This window comes from Malurus melanocephalus, unplaced genomic scaffold (assembly GCF_030028575.1).
Source record: "Malurus melanocephalus ecotype Western Australia unplaced genomic scaffold, MMel_1.1 scaffold_29, whole genome shotgun sequence".
NCBI lineage: Eukaryota > Metazoa > Chordata > Aves > Passeriformes > Maluridae > Malurus > Malurus melanocephalus.
In genome coordinates this window covers 3035609-3055713 of record NW_026623261.1, presented here as the reverse complement: position 1 = coordinate 3055713, position 20105 = coordinate 3035609, and positions in this window count along the sequence as shown.

Here is a 20105-nt window from a genome sequence, read left to right as displayed (position 1 = left end):
TGCAAGTCAATACAGCAAAAATGYTTTACTAACATTTTATAGATACATTTGAAGAACCTGCTGTGATTCTTTCTATTTTCTTTTTGCATAAATTGTCTGAATAATCAGTTTGTCACATCCTAATGAAAGAAAGCCGTTCCCAATATTGTGACAAGTTTAATAAATATTTTTATTTATCCTAAGACAGCAACAAAGTTTTTGTCTTTGGGTTTTGATGTTGTTTTATTTTTTCATTGTTATTAGGTTTTTTGAGGTTTTTCTGTCATTTGCCATTTTGTCATTTGTCAGCTTAATGGGTAAAAATATTTTTTATGCTATGCTTGTTAATTCAGTGACAGAATTCAGAAATTCAAAATTCAGAAGCAGATATAAAAAGTTTAAAATAAATCAAAAATTATTTTGTACTTACTAAAAATAAGATTTTGGGAGAGGAAAAGGAATGCATATGTATGTTTACATTAGGTAACAGAAGCTCTTCTGATTTTGGAAGAGTGCAAGAGACATGCTCATCTTTCAATCCTTTGTTAACTTTCTCCTCTAAATGTCTTCTGCCCCCAAATAATAATCTGTAAGTTTTCTTTGCTGCCAACTCCGTTCCTTTTCAGTTCCTCAGTTGTTCAGTTTGGGGCTCTTGGCTGGAGGAAAGGTGTYATTGTTCTTTTGTAAGCACTGAATTATTTAGTCTAATGCTGAAGATCTCTTACCTATTAGAGATTGTGTTTATAGTAGTTCCTCAGTGATATCAAGATCCATAACGCAGTTTACTTAAACTGAGCATCTGGGTAATATCTTCATACAGACACTATGAATACAGGCCAAAGACTTTAGTGGGGGCATGTTTTTGTTAGCTAGCAGTGAGTGGGAGGTGTTTGGKTTTTTCACTCTGGGTCTTTATCAAACTCAACTATCATTTAACTTTAGGGTATTTGAAAAGGACCTTCATTCTAAGGGAAATTTCTTTCTCTCCTTCCCTTTCTCTTAGTCCTATTTTGGGGGAAAACTTCAGTCTGTTTTGTTGTTTGTTTTTTTTTTTTTTTCTTTTTCACAAAAGATCAAAACTTTGGCCACATCTGTGTCCAGTTTCAGCAGCTGAATGTATTGTTCTCCTTGCTAATGCATGTCTTAATTGTTTTGTTTTGCCTTTTTATTTGCACACCAAGCCATGCCACTTAAAACRGACTTTGTGTTTGATTTTTAATACTTTTAAATTACTTTCAACAATTTATACAATATGACTGGGGCTTTGCCAAGCAAGAATAACATGGTTCTGGAAGGCAGCAACACCTTTTTCAATAAGGGTCAAGAGAATTTGCTGTGAAAGATAAAAAGGAAAGTAGCTTCAATTTAAGCTTATAGGTAATAATATCTTGAGTTTGTTCMTTGGTTTTACATATTACACATCTGCTTGGTCTTAGTACATATCACAGATCAGACACAGAGATGCTCTAATCTTGGRCCCTTGGTTTGCCATATTCGTCTTGCAAGGTATGAGAGTCCTTTATCAGGTGTTGCTGGAGAGCATCAGCAGTGCTCTTACCAGTTTTTCTGGTTGTAGACAGTGTGGCTACAGCCTCTATAGTCCTCAGTGTTTGCACTGTGATACAAGAAAACTTTTCATGGTGAGCTACCTAACACATTATCTTCGGTTAAAAATGTAAAGACTCAAAGGCACAACTGCTCTCTCAGAAGGCACAACTTGTGTCTGATCCTGAAATGCTGACAGCTCTTGCAAATCTAACTGCTGTGTCCAGAGAACTGTATAAACAACGTTCTTGTTTTGGAATTTAAAGACCTCTTTTCAGTCAATGTGAATGTTAGAAGTGCACAAGCTTGTTTGTTCTGGTTCTTCAAGCTCATTTTCCTTCTGTTCTATCATATGACACAAAGGGGACAGGCAGGTTCTTTTAAGAAGCCTGGGCAGAATAATGGTGACACTAACCTGTAGTTACAATTAAAGTTTTATTCTCTTCACAGACTTCTATTATTACTATAGCACAGAATTTACAATTAGGATGGCACAGGATTTCTAGAAGCAGAATCAATGTAGTAAAAGTTATAATTGTATAATACAGCACTTGCAATGCAACTTTTCTTGCAATTTCTGACCTTTTTTTACCAATGTTGGCCCACAACATTGTATTTGTAACAATGTTATTTGTAAATAACATCTTTAGGATCCTTTTACTCACCAAAATAATAGTAATTGTCTTTGTGATCACATATCTAGAAAGGTAGGCAAGAGATAATCTAACAGCTGAACTGAGGGATTTTAGCTTGAAAACTAGATTTCTAAAGTCACATTCTTCAGTATGCAATAAATTGCCTTTTCAATGCTCACCGCTCTCTGAATCTGGATTCATTAGCTTAGATGTCATTTTTTTAGATGCCTGAAGGTGGCTGGAATGCAGTCTGGAGTGGCTTATGCTTGCTGCAGGGTTCCTCAGTTAAGTCTGATGTGCAACTGATTTATGAAAAKCCTTTTCTTAAGCAGAAGTTTAAATCCTGTGCTGTAAAAGAAAGTTGGGGAACTTAAATTGCATAGCATATTCTTGTACAACTTTCTTCTGGAAGAACACCTGGTGGTGAAAGCCAAGGAGCCAGCTGAGGACTGGTATCTCACTGAGGCATTTTCACAGCTTTTGAATACTTCCCTGAAGAGTTGATCTTCAAAGCTAATTCAGGAGGGACAYAGTGTCAGTATTTTGGATGTACATGATCTCTGTTTCTCCAGGCGAACTACCACCTCTTTTCTTTTGTTCATGACGATGGTTGACTAACTTTATCTCTGATATTGGTTCTTGTTTTCTAAGAGAAATAGCTCCTGTAAACAAGAGTTTCTTTTATTAGACACCACCATGATAATGAAGATCTTCCCTGTCCACAGGGATTCAATTTCTTCCTTCATTTTTCCATACAATTGCATTAGTATAAGGATGTACGAATGCTGCTTTCTCAGCCTAGGGAGTTCCCTAAAATTTACTGCTTTCTGATATGTCAAGGCTTTTTGTTTGTTTGCCCTGGATTTTTTGCWGCATATGACATTTTGATGAAGCGCTGTAGCAGTCTTTACAGAGATTCTGTATTATGAAGGTACATTAATCTTGCTAAACCAGTATCCTGATTTTTCACTATCATCTCTTTATAGAGACTGAGTGTGGTAAAAATAGTATATAGTAGCTGAGGTTTGTGGAGGGAGGTAACTGTCTTTTATTACCCTGGCTTATAATGGGACAGGGTGCCATGTAAGCTTTTGGTCACATGGTGACCTCAGAAGGCTTAAGTGCCCAGACGCACATCAGGTCTTTTATTCCCAGCTATATTAGTTAATCTAATAAAAGGAATTACCTCTCCACAGAAACACTGCCTGACTTGCAGCCTTCATGATCTAAATGTGCAGCAACATGGCAGCCATTATGGAGACTGAACAACRTGCTTTTGTGCGTAATCACACAAGTTCCCTCCTCTCATGTTTGCCATATGCACTTTTCTTTTCAGGGGATCTAGGGGATTTTATATTCAAGATGTAAGGTCCTCTTTAAACAATGTGAACTTTTTGTCAGTAAATTGGGAAACAAAATGTGTCTAAATTGAAATGGAAAATTTCCCTTTGCAGTGCCTCTGGCATGTTTCACCATCAATTWAGAGTATGTTTTTAATAAGTGAGACCCAGATTTATAACTCTGGTAACCTAAAAGTCATCCACGCTTCAGATATAAGCAGATGTAATCTATCATATCRTGTTTGTTTGCTTTAAAATTAATTTGTGTGCATGAGCAGCACAATGTTTCATGGGAGAACATTTATTGTTACCTTTAAGTTACTGAGTGGGGGACACTAGAAACTTGCTTATGAGATCTACTTTACGCAAGATTATTTCATGTTTGAGATAATGATTACACTCAAAAGCAGCTTAAACTGATGAAGTGGTAGAATGTGTCAGTAATGGTCTCTTTATTTGCCCTGTTTTATCTCCAGAGATCTTCTTTGTTTTCATGTAAATATGTTATATTCCATGATGAAAAGAGCATTCGATGATTGTTTTGAAGAGTTTRGTATTGCTTACAAAATTCCAACTTCCCTTCACCTTTTTTCTGTAAATGCTGGGCTTTTTTAAGATTCACTGCAACATTTCCCTTTAATTTTCAAGGGGAAAAGAATCCTCTCAAAGGAAGTTATTGATCTTAATGCAGAAACAAATGAGGCATCAATATCTCTGTTACTGACTGAGGCAGTCAGTAACCATAGCTACAGAGGGATGCTAAAACATAAAACTTGGGATGGTTAAAAATTGTGTGATTMTATTCAGCTTACTTACATATCTCTGACACAGAGAAGTATACTGGTGCCCACCTGTGTTTGTCAGCTGTATGGACTTCCAAGATAAATTTTGGATTAAACAGGCAAAATATTGTGGTAGTTTATACAGAATTCTTTAATTGTACCTGATTATTCTGAGGTATTTCAGGTGAAATATTTAATGTCTTTCCTTATCTTACRAATGTGTGTGTTTGTGTATAAGAAGTATCAATATGACATATTTGTATGGGCACTTTAAATGATGAAGAGGAGGAACCCAGGAAGACATCTTTGCTGTGGTGGTTTTTATRTTGTTAGCAATCCCTGTAGTGCCTCTGTTCCATTAGCAATAAATTTTTTTTTTGCTGGCAATGTAAGGCTACAGTTCAATGGTTGTTCAGTCTGTAAGTTGATTTTTTTTACCTGTGATCTCGTTACTGAGCAACTTGATTTTTTTAAGAGCAGAAAACACAGACATAGTGCCTAAACATGTATAAATCTTCATAAACTGTGCATTTACTTTTCTACTAARATGTGCAAATACTCCTCAAGTCTTCTAATGATTATCTGAAGAAGCTAGATCTCTGTGTTTGCAATGTTATTGAAATTACAATACTCCCATAAGCAATTTCTAAAGCTCTAGCTGTAGCCTTCTCCAAACACTTATGGCATTTATTACGGCTTTTATTATGGCTCTTATACATTAAATTAATTTTGCTCTGTAGGTTRTCCTTGCCTTACCTATCTTTACCTGGGTATCAGTACTCTTCTGATTCATACTTCACAATCTCTTTTGTTGGTTTGGAAGTTACAGCATCCTTAATGTTAGGACAGAGGAATTCCATACAGTTAATGCCACCTCATGATTCTGAGGCTTTTGTCTTATGATTGTAAACAATAATTGGCACATTGTTTATCTTGATTGTGAATGAACATCTACAGAACAYCTACAGGCTGATGTAGAAAGAATTATTTTTACTAACTGTTGAGTGGCAAGTGGTCTGTTCTCCAGTTCACATTCCCTCCCTCCCCCACAAATATCACATTACAATCTTAGAGTCCAACTCAGCCTGACACAAAAAAAAAATAAAATAAAATAAACAGTTAAGTGAAAATGATAGGGAAACTTTTACTTTCTGAAAGTATTTGAGCCARGTATTCTGTATTATCTGTGTCTCTACAATGGAATCTCCTATGGGTTTCTCTTAGAATTTTAGTATCTTTTTCAGATCCAGTTTAGGACAAATCACCTCTTGATATTGAAATAATCTAAATGTGAGAGAAGTGGGGGTTTATTCCTTTTGCAAAATATGTAAGGTGATGAGTTATTGCATAAAGAAAATGTCATTGGTTACAAACCATGGATTTGATTCATAGCTGTTTGAGGGATTTAGATTTTACACTTGTACACAAGTGCTTATAAATGAGGGGAAGTTTTTTCAGTACCTTTTTTTTAACGTAGTAAACCTTGTGGTGTTTTAATTCTATGGTCTAAATCTGTTTCAAGCTTTTTTATGAATGGAACTCCTGGAAAACTTGTAATCATAAAATCACAGAATAATCTGAGTTGGAAGGAACCCATCRGGATTGTTGAGTCCAACTCCTGGCCCAGCACAGGACACCCCAAGAGTTACACCTGTGCCTGAGAGTGTTGTCCAAATAATTCCTGAGCTCTGTCAGGCTTGGTGCTGTGATCACTTCCCTGTGRAGCCTGTTCCAGTGTTCAACCACCCTCTGGGTGAAGAATGTTTTCCTGACATCCTCCCTAAACCTTCCCTGTCTCAGCTTCATGCTGTTYTCTCGAGTCCTATCACTGGTTATGAAAGTCATGGGTAAGAACATACAGCACTTGTAATATTAGCAGATTTAGGTTTGTTTTTACCAGCTGTCTTGTCCAGGCCCCTTAAAAGTAATTAATGAGCCATACACTTGAGATAAAAGTTGAAAACAGGTGGTTTCTAATTCCCATAAAATTCATATGTTTGTTTGGGTTTTTTCCCTACGTTCTCAGCCAGTAACTGTTTTACCAGAAACCCCAAGAACTCACAGTTCTTCTCTRGAGTAACTGTCGATGTTCAACACAAATTTGCTCTGTCATGCCTCAAGCTGACTTAGCCTGCACTTGAATTCATAGCTTATGGAYAGATGTTACAATTAACATAGTAGTTAATTCACATGGAGTCAATTCTACTCAGCTCTTCCTAAGGATGTAGAGAAAGAAATTCTTTCTCTTAGAGATTTAMCATTTGCTCCTAGGTTCTAACTCTCATTAGCTTTTTAGCTTGGTAATGATTATCACCACCTAAAACAACACTGATGCAGCTAATGGGGTTTTTGCACTGTTTGTTTTTCTTATTGCCAATGTGGGATGTAAATAATTATGTATGAAAACAATGAGGAGTATATACACTGAAAAATAAGGAGTAAATTTTGAGACCTCGTTGTTAAGAGTGCTCTTGCTCCATTATGCACAGAACCAGTGCAGGTTTTGGGTAGTCTCAGTGTTGAGGGGTGGGAATGTTTAAATTCAAAGGAAAAACAAGGTGCTTAATTAAAACAGTTCTCATGTGTTCTKCTGTGTATTTTTTTCATGGTCAAACATCTGATTGAAAAAATCAAATTCTTCATGGCATTGTGAAAATATGCCACATATTGACAGTAATTCTAACTACCTACACATGGTCATTCTAAATTGCTGTTCTTGAGAATATATTTATTTTTAAACATTCTAGTTAGTATCATGAAATGTTGAAWTGGCATTTGTTCAGCCTTGAGACAAAGAATCTCAAAGTTTAAAAAAATATTTTAGTAGTCACACTATACTGTTAGTGCAGTAATCTCAGTATGTGGAAATTGAGGAGTCAGCTTTATTATTAGACCCATTTGGAAAATATTCACTTCCTGAAAGATATACTACATGAAGTGTTGCTATGCTACTCAATATCTGAAATATTGAGAAAAAATGTTATGCAACTTGAATTTAATCTTTTACATACTAGTTGTAAGGGGCTGTAATTTAGCAAGCATGGGCAAAACWTTAAATTAAAGTTTTAAATTAAATGAAATAAAGTTTAAATAAAGTTTCAATTAAATGAAAACTACTTTTTTTATATTCTTGGGAGTGTCACCTGGCATCATTCATTTCCCTACTAAATTTCAAAGTGCCAGATCCATTTTCTGGATTAGAGAAGATCCATTTTGYAGATTTGAAAAGATTTATTTATTTTAAACTTGTGGCACAATTAAAGTACTGACAGAAATGGGGTTTGGAGCCTTCAGAGAGAAAGGGATTTTTGAGGGACTGTATAAAAATAGTGTGCCTTGCTGGAACAGTAGAAAAATAAAATTGTGACCTCAGAGCTGCAGTCATCAGAGGACTGTGYTTCTTCCCATGACAGATATTGAACTGTCCAACTGTTTGGATACTGAGGCTGTTAGTTTGCCTACAAAAGTTCCCATAAAAACACTAAACAATCCTGAGGACAAAAATGATTGTGTTAAATGTAGTGATGATGACCAAAATGTCACAAAATTTACTTTCCTCTGAAAAACAAATTTTGATAAATTCAGTGAATCAAATTTCTGAATTTGATATSGTGTTAGGAAGCCCATTTTTGATCAAATCTGTGTTATCAGTGACTGAAGTTCAAAACCCTTGTATCCTGTGTAATATCTACACTTAGAGCGAGCCTTCTTCTGGAGATGCACCATCTCTGTTGTCTCTTAGCTGTGCTGAAGTAAGGCCATCTTACAGGTTATTCTGGAGTGTCATTTCCCTGCTTGTGACTGAAGCTGTCTCCTCCTCATATCCTTGGAATAATCTAAACTAAACTTGGATCATTTCTTGTGTAACAAAKTAAATAGGGTCATAGAGTTATGAATTTTATTTTTATTTTTGCTTTACACAGAATTTAAGTTTAATTATTTCCAAGAAAGCCCGGTATAAAGAAGAGTTTGGGGCTGAGATGTTTTTGTTTGCTTGTTTTTGTTTGGGGTTTTTCTGCCTAAAAGCAACCACTAAGATGCTCCTTTCTTTCCACCCCCAGTGTTTGGAAAATTAATGTGATGGGACAAGAAGCAGAACCAAAGTTGAAGCTGGAGTTGATGGTCTCAATCAATGAAGAGAYGGAGCAGACACATCTCCAACATAGAAAAGGACAGCAGAAGGGCAGTGCATTTAATTTTAGGCAGAAAACAGTACCAGAATTCTTAGATGTAGCTAAGCAAGGAAAAAGACTGATTTTTGAGTGTACTCATTGTGTAACAATGAGGATACAACTTTGCTGTAAGCAAATTGAACTAATGTCCTTCCTTCTTGTATCCTGCTTGCCTTCAGCTGTGGCTGAAGTTGCTCTGATCCATGGCAGTACTTTCAGCATTTTCTAGTTCGTGATAACAGCTGGTTTGAGTTAGCTATTTTGAACTAAAAATGAGCAAATAATAGAAGCAAGGAAAAGTATTATGTGGGGTAGGTAGGAGTGGAAGTTTGGAAGCATCAATAGACATTATATATGCTGAAAAAGAGCAACGAGATGGCTCAAAAAGTGTGCTGCCTCACAACCCTACCTGTTTGGTTCTACTCATGAGTTAAGAGCTTTTGAAAGCTCMATTAAGATACAAGGAGGCTGGGACTAGTCCCTTCTGTTGATAGGAACAAGGGTGAGTTCTTCTATGTGGAGACTTTGTCCTTACAKACCTACTGGTTCTTAGGGTATTATTCCTTTTCACTTGGTAGGCTATGAGTTAAAAAGTGAATTTTGTGGTTTTTTGTTCGATTGGGTTTTCTGTTTGTGTTGGAAGTGGAGTGAAAGCAGAAGTGGTGAGGACAAAGTGTTCAGTCGCTGTAAGTTGCTGTGGTCAAACAGTTGCTCCAAGTGAGTCATGAGACACACGTGCATTTTAGTTCTTGCTGTTGAGWGTGGAGTTCTGCCATGTATAAAAGCAAACGCCTCATAATGGCAGCTTGAGTTCAGTGTTGGTCTGAAGTGGGAATGGTCTKTTTTTGGCTCCCTACCCAATGAGTGCAAATGCCAACTGTTAGTGCAAYTTCTCTGTTGACTTAAGAACAGGTATTCTAGTTAGGCTCTTAAAAGGGAATGTGAGTAGTATTCAGCATATGGATATGCCAGAATGAACATAYACTCTGGACTCTGGAACTATCATCTCATATGGTAACAAAACATATCTTCTTGAACAACACAGAGATATATGAAGTTGTTGTTATTTTGAATCAACTGTAATTCTTTCAAACAGTTCAGCAATACTTGAGACCTGATAGGTAAAGTCCAACAAATTTGAACCTGGGACTTTTGATTTAAAGTTGCTTTTCTAGAATATGCCTAAGAGTGTTTTAATCCTTGACATATGTTTTTGCTGATGGCAGGTGATCTTGCAGAATGGTAATTTACACTGAAGRTGTTTAATATAGATAAAGTCTATTGCATTTTCCTCCATATTTTCCAGTAGGCTGTTGAGCAAAGGTGTCCTGTTTTGATTCCATGCTTTAACTTCTTTACTAGAAAGCAAAAGAACAAGTAAGGTGATAAGCAGTCAGCCATGTTTTGACTCTAAGAGAACAGAACAAAATCTTAAGAAAATATAGTGATTGCCATCTGTATGCTCCTGTAATTGGAGCAAACTAGCTAACTGGTTATCCGAATAGAATGAGTGAGCACTTCAACAAGGCTGAGACTGAAAAGCTTGCTGCCAGTCCTGAGGCACTCAGAGCGTGACTGATTTCACATCTCTGCTGCAGGTTATATGGAACTGCCACCACTTTAAAAACAAAGTAGAAATTGGATTAAGGTTTGCACAAGGCTGTTATGCCAATAAACTATAAGTATTTCACCCATTTCTGTGCTACAGTCAGTAGAATTTGTCGACTGTATAGGGGTTTGAAATATTTGTTWTTAAAATATTTACCTCTCCTAAGTCTCCTTAGACTTCTCCCCAGTTGCGAAATCATTAACTGACACATTTTGCCAGTTTAAAGTTATGGCAAAACACTTTTTTGGTGACAATTTACTGTGCATGCACACAGAGACACCCATGTTCTTGCACTCATGTTGCCTGTGRCTTCCAAAAATGCTGAAATTTAATATATAGTTGAGATTACATAATTTTGTGATASTAATTAATTTGATTTACTAATGTGATAATCTGCTTTAGTGGAGACCTCTTTTCTTTTTGACTGCTTTGTTCATACAGTTTGAGAGAGAATGTGCATCTGCATAGTAGTACTAATACAGGGGCTAAAATGGAACTTAATCCAAAAGAAGTTGCTACAAATGAAGTGCAAGACAAGTCAGTTGTTTAAGAAAAACTTAGTGGTAGGCTATGTACAAACCAAAATTTGCTTCATCACTTGCATTTCAACTYCTGTATGTCATGATTACTAATCTTGTTACCAAGAAAAATTCTGACTGGGGGTATGTTATTCTAAAGTTTATGTAAAATCAAATAAATTAAATTATTAGTTAAAACTTGTGCTTATTTTACACAGTGGGCATGTGGCTGGCTTCAGTCACTTTTAGGTTATTTTTCAGTAGGTCTGAACTTTTGTCATGGTTACCTTTCATTGGAACACTTCTAAATAATTTGGGGTTGCAGAGTACATGGTGTGTTAATGCTTTCTTTTTATTTTTAGTGTGCTAGAACTATCTGTTCCACCCTACAGCGTGAGCTGGTTTTCCTTGTTCACATTCCTTGCAGTTCATCTGCCTATAAATGTTTTTAGAGCACATTGAATGGTGATGCTAAGATACTGTTGTGTTAAGTCATTAACAATAAAAAATCAAACATAAAATTTTATCATGTGTTTGGCCCAAACACATTCCACTACTACTGTAAAATAAAGCAGCCTCCATTCTTAACAAAAATCTTATTTGGAAGATTTTAATCTAAAATTAGCACTTGTGACAGTTGCTGAGAGCAGCTTTGGGGGATTTTTTTTTGCCTGTAGAAAGACTTGTGTTTTGTGGACAGCACGTGTTTATTTGTGATTAGGGCAGCAGTGTGAAATGTGTTGTCTTGGACTTGGGGAGAATCTGAATGTGTTTTCTAAGACATTAGAAAATGAAGGAGCCTAAAAGAGGATATATTCCTGTTCAGCTGGRAAGTTATATTTTCTGAGAGGTGGGTGATTTTCACTTGATAATCTTCATCCAAAACAAAACCATTATTTGAATGCTGTGGTATAAAACACAGTATATTCACAAAGCAGCAGAGGTTGCCACTTCTTCTTGCTTTACTGCAGTGATTATTGATCTAAAARTATTAACAAACTTAGAGCTGCCTGTTTGGCAGGCAGCTACAGTTTTGTGCAGCAGGCTCCCTAAAACTTTTAAGCATACTTTAGGAGTAATGCTTGCACTGGTGGAGCCTTGAACTTAAACTGCTSTTGAGCAAGAGTCATAGATCTTGTGATCCCACAGTGGAAAAAAGAAAACAGGTGGTAGGGCTAGATGTAATGGCTCTTTCCATTTTTACCAGTGMACTGACAGCTCGCCCTAGGAAGCTTTCCCTTTAGAAAAGAGATTAAACAGTAAATAGAATTGGCTAGGCATATAGTGTTTGTCAGCCTCTGACTCCTGTCAAAAATATTTTATCCATAAATTAAGATTTGGTACTTTACTTGTTTATGCAACAACAAATCTTTTTATTCTTCATTTAAAAAAAAAAAAAATCTTTTGTCAGTGTATGACATRCTTAATTCAGTAACACCATAGTTAAATGTGTTGTCTGACAACGCCTATGTATGGCTTTAAAATAAAGWCTTGAGTAAGCAGTTGATTCATAGTAGTATCTCTGTATTCTTTACCAGATCCAGATCAGTATCCAAATAGAGCTGCATACACCCACAGCCCTGCATGTAGTAATGCTTATGTATTTAATATCATTGTCTTCTAACACAGTTCCTTTTCCCTCATGGTAGAAAAGGTTTTGAAGTGAGAATTCTGAATGTGTTTGAGTCAGTATAAACAGCTTTGCACTGGTACTATTCTCCTCAGCAGCCATTCAGGGATGAGCTGAGAGCAMTGTGTCACTGGCACAAACCTAGATTACATAAAGAAAGAAGGAACAAGCAGAACTGATGTTACTTCATGTGGATCAGCACAGCATAAAGTCAAGACCCTTCAACACTCAAATGAGCATTGCATCCACATTTGGATCTTTGTCAGAATGCTCAGAGAAGTGAGTCTTAAACACGTGTGCATAATATGTCAATTCTGGCATGGCAGTATCCACACCTTGGCGGGTTACCAAGCTTTTTTGAAAAAGCATGTCCACATACCTCACTACTTTTATATTCATTTTCTCTATGATGCAGTCTTTTCTTCAAACCCTCGTGCCAGTCAAGTATARCAATGATAGCTTACATTAGTTATCTCAAATGAATACTTAAAGTGTTAGACTCTTGATTCAAATCATACCAATTTTATCCTTTAGATAGTGGGTGACTCAAAATGCCTTTGTCAGATGTCCATAACCTCTCCAGCTGTCCTGTCAGTGAGGATGAGTCAGAAGCTGGAGTCCTACAACTAACCCTCCCTAAATCTGGAAAGCTCAGCTGTTACCGTAACTGATTTGGCAGATTGGGGCAGGATGGAGAGTGGTGCATTACTGAGGTGACAGCAGCTTTTCCAGATTGCATCTTTCAGAGGAGAGGAAAGTCTCTTTGTCCTTTGTTTTATTCTACACTGATAGTGAAAACAGTTACCAAGAACACTGTTTCTACTATAGTGTTCTTAGTAACTTCCGATTGTAYGGAACACTTTGTTCACTTCCTATGCAGAAGCAGTAAGTCTGGTATTTGGAGCAAGGTGCTGAACTTGTAGAACAAGAGTGGTCCAGGATGCTATTGGTCTGTGGTCTCCATGTSCCTGAAAGAAAGTTAGGTGTTCAGGCAGAAGGGAGACCATTAAGAACTGGGCATTCCCACTGTTTGGTAAATCTGTACACACACACAGATTGACTTCAAGTGTTCAGTCCTGAGGTATCCATACCTATGTCACCCAATGCTAAGGAGACAGACAGGTTCTTTCAGGGATCCTGGGTGGAATGATGATGATAATGATAACCTGTAGTTACAATTAAAGCTTTATTTTCTTAGCAGGCTATTCTAATTAGTATGTCACAGAATTTATTATTAGAATGGCACAGGATTTCTAGAAAGAGAATCAATGTAGTCCAATTCAGAAGCAGCATACCACAGCATTTATAATCCAACCTAACTTACAATTACAGCTCTGTGTGCGGTTAGGCTTCCCAAAGTCAACAACAKCACCTTGCTGGCCAGGTGCCTGGGGCCTTCGGGGTTGGCAGGGAAGGGAGTAATTATCCTGGCACCCAGGAACCTTGAGGCAGGTAGGCAGGGGAAGAAGAAATCTGTTTGGTTTGTCGACTTGGTTCACTCATTATCGGGTTCAGGGCCTGATAATGAGTGAAAGGGAACAAATATGTGACCTACTCGGTTACAGAGAGCAGCTGCTCTGCCTTATAGAATGGAATTGGTTATGCCAGCCACATGAGGAGGGATCAGGAGCAGTGGGTACTGGTCTCAGATATGTGATGGTTTTGGTAGCACTGTCCTATGGATGTCAAGCAGAAATACCCCTCCTCACTGTGAGGAAATAAATACTTCCTAGAAAGCTGTTCTGTACAAACTGCGGTTAGAGTTGTAGGTCAGATTTGTGGCYTTTGCTTCCTTGGAGCCTTCCAAAGGGAAGCTCTGCACTCATTGATCACCTGGCAACTGCATCTACAACACAGTGATTTTACCCTTTTCAACTAGCCATAGTTACAAACTGATGTTRTCATAGAATTTTTTTTCCTCTTTTCCAAAGAAACTCCACAGATCTAACAGCAAAATTTTAATTGGCATTTTTTTTTAAATTTCATTTAAAATGTCAGGTCTATAGACATAATGAAACATCGCTTTCCTGAGTTTTGTTGATGGTTACTATGGCTTCATATTTGAGTAGATTTGTGCTTTGTTTTTGCTTTTAGGGTAGTGTTAAAACTTACACAAACAATGCTTTCATTTTATTTCTACAGTATCTCCTACAGGCTTCAATAGAAATGCATGCAGGAAACAAATTTAGTTCTAACGTTTTCATTGTTATTTTTAAAATGCAGCTTTTACAGCTGTAATAAGAAAATTTTCAACTGTTTTTGAAATTTTTTTTTTAACCAGGTGGATTTTGAGCAGTCTGCTGAGTAGTTATGAAAAGGAGCTATTCTGTATAATAAAGTTACTAAGCCTGAGATCTGCTTTAGCCTGAAAACAGAATYGTCTTACTTTTATTGTGCTTTGCCTCTCTTCATAAATCCTCAAGTCGCATCAGGAGAGGGTTAGATKGGATATTAGGGAAAATTCTTTCACTGAAAATGCAGTCAAACATTGGAACAGGCTGCCCAGGGAAGCGGTGGAGACCCCATCCCTGGAGGTATTTAAAAGATGTGTAGATGTGGTGCTTAGGGACATRGTTTAGTGGTGCAAGTGGCAGTGTTAKGTTGATGGGAGGACTTGATGATCTAAAAGGTCTTTTCCAACTTAAATGATTCAATGATTTTCTAATACAGAGCACCGGAAACTTGTACCCCAGCACTGAATGACAGACCTTAATGATGAGGAGCAAAATTAGACAAATATTAATTTATTTGTAATGTCCTTAAAGGATGTGTTGTTGGGCTATGAATATAGATCTTATCTAGAACAGGGGAGAGGAGGAAGTGACACAAYGCTGAGACTACATTAAAATTTCAGGATAAGGCACCACAGATGTGCAAACCACTGACAATCTGCCAGAACCTTGAAGTCTGGATGCTCTGTATTGGATTCTCACATCTGCATAATACAGAAAACTACCAATTGCAGAGAGGTTTTAACATACRCTCACAACTTAATGGTCAATTTGTGTGGGGAAGAATAAGCAGCCTAGCAAGAAAGACAATACTGATGCACATTCAATAACAGCTTGATTACATTTTACTAACTTAACGAAGGTGAGGACAGCTGCAGTTGCAGTTACAGCATAGATAGCATTTCAGTCACCAGCTGTCCAGTCAACTGTGGTGTATGGCTGCTAGTAGTTTTAACCAAACTGGGAAGGAAATAGCAAAATCCTGTGGAAACTACAGTACATTATTGCTTTTTTTCTGGTATGTCTGACATTACAGGAAAACTAGTAATTTGGGACATGTTTCTGGAAATCAARTAATTTTTTTTTCTTTTATAAAAACTTACAGGAGCCTGAACAAATAATGAGAACAGTAGATTAGGCACAGACATAGGATATTACAGTTCCACCTATTCAAATTCAGGTAAATTAGATTGAGTTTAGCAAGTCCAGTTTGTTTTGTTTTCAGTCTTGGGCTGAAGAGTTTTTAAATGGTGATTAGCATGGGGAGACATATGACAGACTCCACACCCACAGAGCAGGTGTTTTTTGCCTATTCAAATCTTCTCCCTCAACAGTCTTTGAGAGCAGAATAATCTAATTTATTCTTGAAAACAGACTTAATTTTAAAACTTAATAAGAAMATTATTACTTTTCTGTCAAATACATGGTTAAGGTTGCTCACTGGTACTTTGSAAAGAATTTCTGCTGCACTCTTGATATGAATAAACCAATGCATAGGACAACCTTCTTTGAAGAAAGCTTTGCCATGCTCTGGAACTGAGCTGGCAGAACAGTTCTTTTATGGAGGTCCTATGGTTTGGAATGTGAAATTGCATGAAATGGAGGCCTTGGAATATGTGAATCATGGATGTAGTATGTGGTTGATAAACTAGCTTCAGGCTAGATAAAAGCTTCTTTTCCTGCTTTACTCTGATTCATGAGCCYTTCATTGCCACAGTGTTTAGAACTTGTGTGTTACAAAATCAYACTGGAAATACAAAATTGTGCTAACAGTTTTTTATATCAACTTTTTTGTTTTAGAATAAAAGTGTTAAGCTTGGATGACCAAAYGCACCCATTCACTTTGGGGTTTTCTTCTTACCATTAAACTGTTGGGTTTTTTTTTTTTCCATCATTATCAACACATGGTTACAGGAAGCTGCTCTAAAACTTGAAATAAKTTTTCTGACAGGTGTACTGCCCCTTCTCTCTTTTTCCCAAATCTACCTTCTTTTCAAAGGCTTCAATATAAAGATTAAGTTTGCAGAAAACCCCAAAAATCAGGTAATCTGGCCTAAACTCATTATTAGCAGGTTAAGAAGTGGTTTTCAACTCAGATACTACTTTGTCTCCTGGGGGTTTTTATGGCTTTAGGCATTTGAAATCTGGAATTTTTAAAAGACACTAAGTTTAATTGAATGCYAGCTCAAACAATGTTACAGCTTGTTTAAAATATACCTTTTCCTCCAAGTTTGTAACTTTCCTTCATATTACGAGAGAACAGTCTTTTAAGAAACACTGAGCATTTTCAACATGTGAAGAAGATCTTATCGAATTGGGATATATGTTTCAAATATTCCTCACACATAAGCAAATAACAAACGGATACCACTTCTGTGCTATTTGTAAAGAAAACTGTCTTGGAGGGTTCGTAGTCAATATGAATGTAGGTCTGAATTTTCCTTCCAAGAAAGCAAAGCCATTGATCATGAATGGAAGTTGGTTTCAGTTATCATAGCTTAATTTTAAATATAMTGTGGGGAACAGTTATCATAACTTAATTCTAAAACTTGATGCCAGACTTTATTGTGTCATTATCTATTAAATATCCAGTTTGCTGACTGTGCCATCTGTTCTTTCTGCAGGGCATGAGAAGGAAAATGAATCACTTAACCATCCAAAACACTGAGTGGTACTTGAATCAGATGCACAAAGATGGCATAAAACTAAAACTGAATGGATATTACTTTGGAAGATTAATCTCTATAGAAGTTCTCTTATAGAGATGTCATCTCTATATAGAAATGTCATCTACCTTGCCTACTCTAGCTGTTTTCAAAACAAATTCAGACATCTYAGACAATCCTTGGTTCAAGGAGGAATAATTTAAAACTAGGCCTCTTATGGTCACTTTTGATTCAAGGAGATCCTAGTATGTGCAGAGCTGGGATTTATAGGAATACTTTCAGTTATTTAAGTGCTGCAATAATTTTTTGAAGGTGAAAGGCTTGCATTAAATGAGGCTGTGAAGTGCTGCGCAGTGTTTGATCCAGAATGGTCTACTTGTGGTTGCCTGTGCTTGTTCTGAGAGCAACATTTGTGCAAGTTCAGTGTCTGATTTGTCTCTTGCTTTCATGCAGATCAATATAGATGAATCAATAAAGATAACCTTCAAATGCCAGCCTTTCAGGCAGGACAAAGAGTGGTTGCAAAAAGAGGAGAGTATTGCCTTGAAATCTGTCACCCTGCCTTTGTCTCTCCTGCCATTTTCAGTTGCTTGTTTTGCATCATTCTGTTTGTCTTAAGGAAAATCTGCAGTATCCCTTGGGGAATTACTCAGGCTTTACTCAGGGTGTGTTGTAACTGGAGTTCACACAGATTGCACTTCAGACTTTTAAGAGCCAGAGCAACAGCACAAGTAGGGCTGCTGGCCCCTGCTGCATATTCCRTCGGAGGGGAAGAAAATAGGAAGTCAGAGAAGATAGGTTAAGCTCATATAAGAAAAGTATTGTTGCACAAGGGCTGCTTTGTGACCCCTACTTGTAAATATGCTGTGAAACAAAAAGTCCCCATCCCAAATTAATTTTGTTAAAAAACATCAAAACTAGACTATCAGTGCCCAAAGCTCCAGTAAGAGAGTAGGGGAGAGATGTGGGGCTGCCTGYTGCTTGAGCATAAGATTGGAAGAGACCAGTGAAAACTGGGATTTTCAGGCACATGGGATATCAAAATAAACAGGTAGTGATATGAACAGCTATCTAACTTTATTCTCTTTGGCCTCCTGCCCAGATTTGAGGTGTGCTAACTATATAGCCTCTCCAACAAAGCTGTGGAAAAAAAGCGCTGGAAATCAGATGTTTCCTGTTGGCAGTGTTCCCTTAGTCCCYAAGCATTAGGTCTTTGCTGGAACTCTGGCATGTGGGAGAACTACGGGCCCAAGGGAGGGGGAACAAGGCTCAGGAGGAACAGAAGCTGCTGGRGCTTGAGGGGTTAGTTCAGAGATATGGGAAGAGATCTGTTCTGTCTGAATTCCCAACATTTCACAATACCCAAAGAGTTTTACAGTGTTATGTYTTTCTGGAGAGGGGAGGGTGAGAACTGCATTGTGGAAGATTTAAATAGCTTGACCTGTCTCAGAGTTGATAATTACCAGATTTCTGCAAGCTAAGTGGAGAAAAATTTAACTGCAGTATGGAAAAATATTATAGCACTGCTTGTGAAGATACTGGAAATACAAACAGCCCCAGATTAAAGACTGGTGAGTTTTGCAATGTCTGGATTGTAAAATAACGTAACCAGAAGCTTTATGAACAGGGACAAGCAATTACCTTGTGACCAGACCTTGTAAGAAACAAAATAAGAACCTAATGGAAGGCTTTTTTGAGTTGTACATAGGTAATAACTTATGTTAAGTATTAAATAAACAACTTCCAGTTCTTAAGCTTTAAGGCTTAAGAATAATTTTTTTTTTCTTGAACAAATTGTAAGACACTGGAAATGAAGATTACATTGTAGCCTTTCTCACCAAGGTGATTGTCAGTCTGCTACTGAAATGAAACAAAATAAGAACATGGTTCCACTGCTGCTGAGCCAAAGACATCATTATAGTGATTTACCTTTTGAAATAATTCAACATTTATAAGCATAATTTGAAATTCTGCCCAACAGTTCTGCAAATCAACTCCTGTTTTCAAATGGATGTTGTAAACAAGAAATGTAAGATGCAGGGCAATACTGTGTCCAGATTAAATCACAACCACTTACTTCTCCCTGCTTATCTAGCATTAGTATCTAGATAAATGGAATCCGGAAGGAGCTTGTTGCATATGCRTATCAGGATGGAAAAACACTGTAAATTTGTGTTTAAATTTAAAAGGCACTCATTTAAGTTTTCTGGTTCCAAATACTGACCCTGAAAAGCTAAGTAATAAACTTAGCAACTGTTAYACCTCTTGCGAATGATCTGGTGAATGTCAGTCAAAGGGTTTGTGACAGACTGTTGTAGCCTGCTAATGCTGTGACCAAAGGGAAGTTGTGTGATATACAGCTTGAAACAGAAATATTGAACTTAGTTTTCCAGCAGGTTATCTCACTAAAAGTTCTGTTGTCTTGCCCATGCCACTGTGCTTGATTTTCACTGCAAACTTAAAAGGATCAAGCTGACTGAGATTGAGACTTTTCTGAGGAATCTCAACAAAGACATCAGTAACACAAACAGTTGATGAAGGTTGGTTGTAAAAATACTAATTTTAGTTTTATAGAACAACTTCTTAAAAACTATTTGCAGTTAATATATATTATGTTTTGCAAAATACTTCGTAAACCAGCAATTAATTTTATTGCATTTCACCATTCATTAGGCTGTTTCCCAAGAGACAGACTTTTGATTTAAATCAGTTTCTTTTTGCAATCTTAGTAGCTGATAGGTCAGAAGTGTAAACACAAGTTGCTTTGGAGAGGGGTCTGCTTAGGGCCTGCCTGAGATATTTTGAGAGAAGCTGGCTTGGATATTCCTGTTGTGCATATGATTGTACGTTCTTTTTTTAGGCCGCGTCTGTGCCGTTGCTCTCATGTTTTCGAGCTGACTAGCTATTTTTCACCTTTCTCCCAGCCGGTTCAGAACCCCAGGCTGCGGTGAGCCCTTAGAAGGCCCGTTCCGGTCACTCACCAGCCATTCCCTGGGGA